Genomic DNA, 11,333 nt, shown 5'->3' with positions numbered 1-11,333 from the left:
TGATTGAAGTTCATTTGTATCGTGAATGGTGAAGATTGCCTCAACATATTCATCATCGTTCAACTCAACACATATGTAATTGCTCACCCCCGCCCCAAGTCTAATTGGGCAACGAAAATGTATGGTTGTCACCCTTTCATTTTCGTGTCGCTGAAGTTTTGTATGGATTATTTTTTCATCCTTTGTAAAGTTACTCCTCTCCTTAACTCAACCAATTTGGTTGATGGTGAGGTGAAGGTGGCACCTTCATTAGGACAATTTTTAATGACACTATCAGGGTGAATAATGACATATATTGAAGACATGTTTTGAAAATAAGAAAGGTCAAAAGAGATTTTGAGAGTAAAGAAAAGGAACAAGTATAGAGTGAGATTGCAAGTGTTTTTGAGTGAAGAAAAGGAAAATGTTATGTCTATTTATAATGGTTTAAGTTTTTTTTAAAATTAAACCAAATTTGAAATCTGAGTCTTGGATTCCTTTCTCTGTAATTATGGGGCCCATATTCTAAGAGTGAAGGTGACCTCTTAGTCACACCTTCTGACATGCACGTTATGCGAGCAAGCATTGATTCTATGTGGGGCCTATGCTCTATGAGTGAATGTGACCTCTTAGTCATGCCTTCTGACGTGCACGTTATGCGAGCAAGCATTGATTATATGTAGGCCAATGCTTTGGGAGTGAGTGTGACCTCTTAGTCATGCCTTTTGACATATACATTATGTAAGTAGGCATTCATTCTATGTGGGGCCCATGCTCTGTGTCTGAATGTGACCTCTCAGTCATGCCTTCTCTTCTCCCAAGCAAGCATTGGATTCCTTCTCACGTGCAAGTGTTTCTCCAAGTGTGGGATCAGTCATCTCTTTTCATTCACACCTTCACCTACTATAAATAACCATGCTCACTATCTTTCAAACTTGCATTCTCACTTGCATCCTTTTTTGCTTTGTTTCAAACTTGCATTCTCAGTTGCATCCTTTTTTGTTTTGTTTCTCACTTATCACCAACTAAAAATGTTGTTGTAGAAGTAAAATGAACACAGGTTTGCCTTCATTGGTGGAACTATAGCTTTTACACAATATCGTTATTTACTTAAAATTTTAATCAATATCTACATATAATGTACCTAATTTGTTAATCATTGTAGGAGACTGAAAATATTATTTCCTCTTACTGTCATTTAATGTCAGAACCCCACCCTCTAATTGTTCCTATACTAGAGGAAGTTAATTTTTATGGGGTTGCAAACCTAAGGCATCTTAAGGTGGATCACGCATTGGTAACAACTTTGGTCGAAAGGTGGAGACCTGAGACTCACATATTTCATTTTTCAACAAGGGAGTGCACCATAACCCTAGAGGATGTTGCACTTCAACTCGGGCTAAGAATTGATGGATTACTAGTTATTGGCCCAACAATGTTTGACTAGGAAGAAATTTGTTCAACATATCTTAGCATCGTTCTAGTCAAAAGAGAGTCACTAATATAATCAAGCTAAAGTGGCTAAGAGACAATATGTTGGAATTACCAAATGAACCATCTAAAGAAGAACTTCACGCCCATTGTAGGCATATATATTAGGTTTAATTTAAGGTGTTTTGATGCCTGACAAAACAGGCAACATGGTGCATCTTATGTATTTATTTTTATTAACTAATCTTAGAAGAACAAGGCAATATAGTTGAGGGTCTACTTATTTAGCTATGTTATACAGGGAAATGTGTAGAGTCACAAATGTTACAAGAAAAATAATGGGTGGTTATGCATCACTGTTAGAGTCTTGGGCATGGCATGGCATGTCATATATTGCACCAATTTCCAGAGTACCACCAACATACCCTTTGGTGTACAAATGGAGCGAGGGTAGAGTACTCAACTTTCAAAATGTACCTCACAATGATGTTATAGGGTACAAATCAATGTTTGATCATATTTAGGCTGATAAGGTAAATCTTCATAACAATGTTTTAATTGTTTATTATTTTCTTTTGTTTTACATATTATCTTAAGTAATAAAGTTTAATTTATTTGTAGTTTTTATGGGTTCCATATCAAGGCTTGTAAACATCAATACCCATGCAAGCATATAGAGATGCCCAATTGTGAACTTCATGTAACCCCACCATTTGTTTTGCAATTGTTGAATGACACTAATAAGATAGAGTGAAATTACAGTTTGGTCTCTCCTAAGATGTCTCTTCTCCACCTAATAATTTGAATGACCTACACAAACTTGACATGAGGGGAAAACAGGATAAAAATTGGGTTACAAAACATGGTCAATGGATCGACATATGGAACAATAGATGTGAGCACGCAATAATGGGTCATCCAATGTAAGACCCATTATTTTACACACGAGAATACATGGAATGGTACTTGGCCAATTCCATCTATTTCCTATTTGTGCCACGACTACTACATGATCCAAGGATCCATGAACAATGAAAGACTACCACCACATTTGAAATCGGTGCGACTTCTATGTCGTCGTATGAAGAGACTCACCAACATGTTTCAAATCCTCCATATAACATGACACCACAAGCAAACATAATTGACTAAAGACATTCATTTGCAATAACTTTAGAGGATTTCTTTACAAACTTATTTGGAGTAGATTTTACAACTCCATCTTCAACACAATCATACATGCAATCTCTTTATCAATCAAATTTTGCTAATAAACCTGGTAGTTCCTCAACTGCATTCCAACATCCAGTCTTTGATGATGATCCAAATTCTCCAAAGCAATAGCCACCACGACAAAACCTAGGACATAACAAACGTCGCCTCGTCGTGGAACTGGGCACCATTATGGAGATTAAATCTTATGTAATTCACTTTGTCTTAATGTAATATTGTTATGAATTTTCATTTTTAATGCATTTTGTCTTCATCAATGTAATATTTAAGTTATTTTATTTAAATAATAATTAAAATATTTTATTTAAATAATAATTAACTTATTTTATTTAAATAATAATTATCATATTAATATTAAAAATTATTAACACAAATTTAAATAATTATATAAACATAATATTAATTATTATTTTATATCTAAATTTAATTTCATTGTAATAATAATATTTATTATATTATATTCAAATTTATTTTCATTGTTATAATATTATTTTTAATTTTATTATTATTTTAATTAAATTAGTATTTAAAATAAATAAATTCAATTTTTTAAATCAAAATAAAAATAAAAAGCTCCTGCTCGAAATTTAGCTCCTAGGGGACCAAATTTCAGCAAGGTTTTTACCTATGATGGTCCATGACGAAGCTCAGAATTCGGCTCCCCGGTGACCGAATTACGAGCTTAAACAATGAAGAGGTTTAGTTGTGTAAATAAAGTGAGAGGGATTTTATTTTGGTAATTTTTTAAAAAAATATTATATATGTAAAAAATTCATAATTTTAATGTGGAAATATTCCCCTAATGTGAGAGAATAAAATATATAAGACATGTTGTAGAAAATCTACACTACATTAAATAATAAGTAACTAAGCAAGCCTCCTGACCTAGTGATTGTAAGGCCTATCTTAGGGCACTAGGGGTTGACTTGTACTCCCAAGATTCATTCCCTATCGAAAATTGATTTTTATCCCACAAGTACGGATTAATTATTGGTTGTCAACTTGAGACACCGTGTAGGTCATGTCTATAGACGATTTCCTCCTGAGACCCATTTTCTCCTAGTGATTGTATGACATGTTTTGGGATACTAGGGGCCAACTTAGTATTCCAAAAATTCATTTCCTCTTAAGATCAATTCCTATCTCGTGAGAGCAGATTAATTGTTGGTAGTCAACTTTGAGATACCATGTGAATTATGTCTATGAACAATAAAAATTAAAAATAATAAAGGCACTTGAGAGTCTTCCCAACATCAATAGAAATTAGTAAAGTAAAAAAATAAAAATAAAAACATCACAAAAGTGAAAATCAACATAACAAAATTCAATATTCACCATAAGAACATCATACTAAAAGTTTAGAAAAAAATGAACACATTTTATACTTATTACATTATTCATTATTCGTAGGCTCATAATCTAAAATAGGGAAGTGATATTATAACTCCCTTAAATGTTAAGTTCACGTCTACTTTTAATTTTTTATGAGAATTTCCTATGATACCTCTTCATTCCCTACACTTTTTTTTTTCTGTTCCTTTCTCTTCACTCCTCCTTTAGTCCCTCATTCTACACACTCTCATTTTTCTTCTTGTTTTTTTTTCCTTTTCCTATGCACACCCTTATCGTAGTTCATTTGCATTCATCGGCCCATGTTACACCTCTTGTTATCCTATATTACACTACATTTATCTCATGATTATTCATTGTCTTCATGTTTTTTTTCTTTCACTATCATGAATTGTAAAAATCTACCAGAATTATCAGAAACATAACTCTCAAATCCTAATGATTCTAGTAGATTTTGGGAGTTATGTTATTAAATCTCCATGATAATGATTTCCATGTGTTAGCTTGATTTGGTAGGTAGATATTTTCTTTCCTTTTTATTTTAGAGAATTCAACTACATCTTCCTCCATATATTAACCATTATTTTTTTATTCAGAAAAAAAAAAGTTGAATAAAAATTTCATTGTCTATTTTTCTACATGGTAACAAGAGTGAAATAAACGAAGTAACAAAATAAGATTGAATTATGTGTTTAAAAAAATTTATCCTTTAAAATATTTTTCAACCATGTTAGTTAAACCCGTTAGGTGACAAAGAAAAAAAAAACACTTGTGGATAAATAAAAAGCAGGGAAAGAAAGAAGCACGCCATAAAATTATATTGGTTCACTGTTACACCTTAAGAATTGTGTCTAGTCCTTTCTCACACTAAAAGAAATTCATTACCCAATAAAGAGTGCAACTAAATATTATCTTCTTTCCATGCTTACAAACTGCCAATTGCACCATGTTCTGAACTTCACAAGTACTCTTTCTATTCAAGCCTCATCAGGTGTGATAACTTGCAAGGTTAAAGGTTTTACAAGTGCTTAACTCACTAAAATTAGGATATGAAAGTTTCAAACACTCTCTTAACACTAAAGTTATAGGGAGTAAAGAGATTAGCTACCAAAGAATGTCTACTCAAAAACTTGAGTTAAAGATTATGAAGGCTTAAAATCTTAGAGAATTTGCTTGCTTTGATTCTCGTAGTAAAATCATGTTGTCAATTCTTTATCTTGCAATCCATGAAAAGATCTCTTTATAAAGACTTCCAAAAAAGACATTGAGGGGGCAACATTAGGGGACAAAGCAACTTGTACAACCTCTTTTTATGTATCCTCACAAAGGTACAACAAGAGTATTTTTGTCTTTTAGTGTCACGTGGAAAAAAGGTTTTATAATTTCTTTACTTGGTTATAATTCTCTTTGGATTGACTAGGCAATGTAATTTGTGCTAAAGTGTCAAAGATTCACAAGAGGAAAACATTTCCTTTTAGTTTTGTTTGGTGGTTTCCTTTTGCTTGTATTTTATCTGTGATGGAACAAGTTTCAAAAAGTGAATATCTTCTATTCAAAACTTTTCCTCTCCCAATATTCTTCATCCATGAGGTGCTAGGTTGAAGAAGAATATGATAATTGAGACATGGAATGGTTGGGTGTCCCTCCCAAAGAAAGAGATAAGCCTAAAAGCTGACAAATTACAAGGAAAGGTTCCTAAATAAATGTTGCTTATGGAGTTACATTCTAAGAAAAGGAACTCTTGACTCTTAAAGTTGAGAGAAAAACTCAATTCCCATTCATATATCAACAAATTAAAGTGACGAAAACAATGAGGAAAACACCTATATATAAGCTTAGTTAGTTAATATGTACTCAAGCTTAACCATGATTGTCCAAATTTGAATTTCAAATGTTTGAAACTCAAAAAGGGCACCTAAATGATAAGATCTACACCAACTAATTAGAGTTATACAAGTGACATGGTGTGGAAGCTGTGATAGGGGGTGTGTAAGTAATAAATGGGGTGTAAGGGCAAACATGTAGAAGTTGTGACTAGGTATGAAACATATGACTAGGTGGGATCGTGTAAAGCCAATGGAAGGGTGTGGGAAGCTCAAAGTGGACATCCCATTTCATGAAAAAGAGTCTCCTCCCTCCTTTGGCCCAAACAAGTCCAATCAATACATTTTTCAATTACTAGTTGCACCTTCCAATAATACTAGCTATTCTCTAAAATAAAATTACAAGAAAATAGATTCTTAGTCTAATTTACCCAAATACAAGGTAAAAATAAAAGAAATATTTATAAAGAAGAAGACATGAACTATTATTATGTAAACCGAAGTTCAATATGAGTTTGGACCTTCCTCCTTTATGTTTAGCTCTAGGGATGGCAAAATGGACCTAGACTCTATGGGCACTCACAAAAATACCCTCATGGGACGGGTAAATACTCGTTTATATAGGGATAGGTACGAGATAGGTATAGACCTGCAAAATTTTGTAGGTGTGGGTGTGGGTGCGGGTACGTGTACTATGGTATCCAACCTGTCTTGCCCCGTTGTTATATATATATATACACATATATGTTAATATTAATATAATAATATAATTACTTAATAATAATTTATTTATATATTTATATATAAAAATATATATTAATTAATATAATAATAGTTATTATTTTAGATCCAAAATACAAGTTGAAGTTGTTGGAGTCCTTTTTTCTTAAGCTTTATAATAGCTCAACTTTAATTAAAATTAATAATATCAAGAAATTGTGCTACTCATTGTTTGAAGAGTATCAAACTAAAGCTAAAGAAATAGTGGAAAGTTCAAATTTATGAGCAAATGTTAATGAGTCAAACTTGGATAATCTAAATATTAACATTTTCTTAGCAATTATGACTCATTTGTGAATAATACAATTGAGACACAAAACAAAGTTTGAAATAGAGCTTTACTTGGAAGAAAATTTTTTGTCTAGAAGTACTACTTTTGACATTATTGGATGGTGGAAAACAAATGGCAACAAGTATCTACTTTTAAAAAAAAATTGCTAAGAATGTTTTGGTAATCCCAATTTCAACCATAACTTTAAAATCTTTAACACAAACAAGCACTTGTGTCCTCGGCCGAGGTTTTTATGCTTTCAACCGAGTGTGTCCTCAGCCGAGGTCTTGGGTTTTTCTTCAAGCTTGTCGGAGTAGGTTCTCGGCTGAGGTGTTGAGTTGTTTTTCCTGCTTGATCGAGTAGGTTCTCAGCCGAGGTCTTGATTCATTTTTCACGCTTGACCGAGTGTGTCCTCAGCCGAGGTCTTGAGTTGTCTTTTCACGCTCGACCGAGGGTGTCCTCGGTCGAGGTCCTGATTGATTTTTCAAGTTTGACCGAGTGTGTCTTCAGCTGAGGTCTTGATTCATTTTTTGTGCTCGATCGAGCGTGTCCTCAGCCGAGGTCTTGAGTTGTTTTTCACGCTCGATCGAGTGTGTCCTCCGCCGAGGTCTTGATTCATTTTTCAAGCTCGACCGAGTGTGTCCTCAACCGAGGTCTTGAGTTATTTTTCACGCTCGATCGAGTGTGTCCTCGGCCGAGGTCTTGATTCATTTTTCAAGCTCGACCGAGTGTGTCCTCGACCAAGGTCTTGATTTATTTTTCGCGCTCGATCGAGTGTGTCCTCGGCCGAGGTCTTGAGTTGTTTTTCACGCTCGACCGAGTGTGTCCTCAATCGAGGTCTTGATTCATTTTTCAAGCTCGACCAGTGTGTCCTCGGCCGAGGTCTTGATTCATTTTTCATGCTCGACCGAGTGTGTCCTCAGCTGAGGTCTTTAGTTGTTTTTCACGCTCGACCGAGTGTTTCCTCGGCCGAGGTCTTGATTTATGTTTCAAGATCGACCGAGTGTGTCCTCGGCCGAGGTCTTGATTCATTTTTCGTGCTCGACCGAGTGTGTCCTCGGCCGAGGTCTTGAGTTGTTTTTCACGCTCGACCGAGTGTGTCCTCGGTCGAGGTCTTGAGTTACTTTTTCACGCTCGAACAAGTGTGTCCTCAACCGAGGTCTTGAGTTGTTTTTCACGCTCGACCGAGTGTGTCCTCGGCCAATGTCTTGATTCATTTTTCAAGCTCGACCGAGTGTGTCCTTGGTCGAGGTCTTGATTCATTTTTCGCGCTCGACCGAGTGTGTCCTCGGTCGAGGTCTTGAGTTGTTTTTCACACTCGACCGAGTGCGTCCTCAACCGAGGTCTTGAGTTACTTTTTCACGCTTGACCGAGTGTGTCCTCGGCCGAGGTCTTGAGTTACTTTTTCACGCTCGACCGAGTGTGTCCTCGGTCGAGGTCTTGAGTTGTTTTTCACACTCGACTGAGTGTGTCCTCGGCCGAGGTCTTGAGTCTAGGCGCTCGTGATGGAAAAACTTGTTGGAGAAACCCGGATTGATGTGAGTTCCCTTCAAGCTCCTCCCTAAACCTTGAACTCCTTGATTCTTCCTATGATTGGTTAAGGCTTCCTATGGAGGAGGAAGCCTTAAGGCCACCACGGTTGGTGGAGGAACACTCCCAAGAGGCGCCACTCCTTGGAGAAGAGATAAGCCCCTTCAATTCTCACCACACTCTTCTATGAAGGGATAAGAGAATTGGATGCACTCAAAGAGGTTTAGGGACTTTTGGAAGAGAGAAATCTGAACTCTATTCAGAAAATACAATCTCAATTATCTCAAAAGTGTCTTACAAGGTAAGGTTTACAAGTATATAGGAGTAGGAAGTTTAGAGAGCAAGTTAGTCTTAACCATGGTTCACTAGGAACCATGGTTGAGTCTAGCTACAACCGTCCAAGTTAAGAGGCTTGGAGGGCAAGCTTCTCACTTGGCTTGCTTGGGAAGCTAACCAAGGAGAAGCTTTTTCTTCAAGTTTCCAAGCTTGAGAGCCTCCAAGAAATTCGGCCAAATGAAGTGTGAATCACAAAGTGTGAACACACTTCCAAGGTGGGCGGCCCATTGGGTTTATTTCACTCCATCCATTCTTAAAATGGTTAATTTGGTTTAGTTAGGTTCATCCAATGTGAATGGAACCTAGCTAAATCAAATCTATGAAAAATTAGGAGTAAAATGAGCCCAATATTAAAATTTTAGCCTAGGACTACCTTTGGCTAAATTGCTAGGAGCACACTCTAGCTTACTAAGGACACTCTCTATTTTGCTAATGCCACTCCTACTAGAAAAACTAAAAAGGAATGTATTTCTAGGTTAGGTTAAATGGAGTCAAAGTGTCCAAGTAACCTACCCTAGAAACAATATACAAAAGTTACTAAAAAGGAAATAAAGTGCCTTACAAATACAAAGGCAAAAATACACCTATACAAGTATGTACTATATACAAGGTACAAGAAAACAACTATACAAGTATGTACAATGGAGACTCCTTAGCTCAACCTTCACCCTTCTTGGTCTTACCTCTTCCAAAGGGATCCTTGGGGATTAGATTTCCATCAGCTCGTTAAACATTTTCAAATGTGTTGTATTCCATGTTCTTGGCATTGACTTTCCATTTAATTCTTCTAACTTGTATGTTCCATTTCGCATGTTTTGATTAATTCTGTATGGTCCATCTCAATTGGACGAGAGCTTTCCTTCCCTTAGATTCTTCCTTGCTTCCCAATTGGCATAGCCTCGGCTCTAGCTTGATTTCTTGATTCTGTTAATTCCTCTATTTGCATGTTTTTTCAGCCCTTCTCCTTAAGTTATTCATATCCAACGGAGGTGTTTTGCATAAACTATTTACGAAAGGTCCGGGTTTCAACGTTGTGTTCAACCTATCCATTGCGACAGCTGGGTTCAGGTTTTTTTATCTCCATTGCGATTTTGTTAAAACGATCCATAAATGACTTTAAGGATTCCTGTCTGATGTTGGCCAACACCAATGATGTCAATTGGTAAGGTCTTCTTGTAGCAAATTGTACTGTAAATAAAGATGTTAGTTCTTCAAATGAATTTATGGAGCTGGGGGAAAGCTTAATGAACCAACTTAATGCTCGTCCTTTTATTGAAGTGAGGAAGAGGCAACACAAAGCAACATCTTCTGTTGTTAGCAAGGTAACCTGTGTGAGATATGCATTCAAGTGGTCATCGGGATCTGAGGATCCATCGTACTTCTCTAGAGGAAGATTTCTCCAGTTATTAGATATGGTTGTCTCTATAATGTTTTGAGTGAAAGGGTGCTTGTATGAGCCGGGTGTTGCCACTATCCAAGAGGGAGGTTGCCCAGGAATGGTTGATAACTGCATGGGAGAAACGTGTGTTTTTGGAGTTGTCGGTACATGATATCAGGAGGCCTCATTGTTGGGTTGCTCAGTAGGTTTCCAAGTTCTGTTCAAGCTTCTCAACTTGGCATTTTCTCTCCTGAGTGCTTCAAGCTCTTGAGCGTCTCTTTCTCGGGCTTTCTTGACAACTGTTATTTCTTCACGAAGCATATTCATAGCATCTGAGAGATCAGTTTGATCTTCCACAGCAACCAACCCCGAGTCTTGTTTGGGTTGAACTGAGTGGTTGTTGTTCCTGATAATGACCATCTTCTACAAAATCTTCTTCCTGCGAAAGAAATAAACAATGCGAGCCTTCAAAACGGGCCCCATGGTGGGCGCCAAAATGTACCTGCACGAGGGTACTCCGGTAATTTTGTTACTCCTGCTGGGTCTTCGTCTTCCATGATGTATCTTATGGAAAGAGAGGGGTACCTGCAAAAGGAACTCCAATACTTAAGTCAGTCTTCAGTCTCAGAGATATCAATGCTAATCAACTGGTAATTATGAAAACGTACCTTTGTTTGTCACTAATCACACTTATTTATACTAACCTTAATGGGCTTAGACCCATATGTAGGCCCATAAGAGAATCCATTAATGCTTATCTGTAATAAGCAGGTTAAGTAGGTTATTGTAATGAGTTGAGGACTCCTCGGTATAGTCATATTGAGGACTCCTCAGTCCTTTTCTTATATTTGACCGGGTACTCATACCCTTATCTGGTATACTTTGTTTATTTAATAAAATTTATTTTATTTTTATTGTTTACTTTAATTATTAATTTAAATTGTCTAATCATTTATTTTCTTATCATGTAGTTTCTTTTGCTATTATTGGACCAAAACATTATATAGACTTAGAAGACAAATATTTGTAAAAATGTGGAGAAGTTGATTTCGTTGATAAGATCAAATGTCTATGATCTACATATTTGTTTATTTTGAAATTAATAATATATAATTTAATCTATAACTTTAATTTAACTAATTTTTGTATAATTTTTTTCATAGGTCTTGGAGAATATTGTAAATACATTATCATGATGTTCAAAGTTAATTACAACTTTTAT

This window comes from Cajanus cajan, chromosome 4 (assembly GCF_000230855.2).
Source record: "Cajanus cajan strain Asha chromosome 4, NIPB_CcT2T_4, whole genome shotgun sequence".
NCBI classification, from domain to species: domain Eukaryota; kingdom Viridiplantae; phylum Streptophyta; class Magnoliopsida; order Fabales; family Fabaceae; genus Cajanus; species Cajanus cajan.
Note: the sequence above shows the minus strand (reverse complement) of the source record.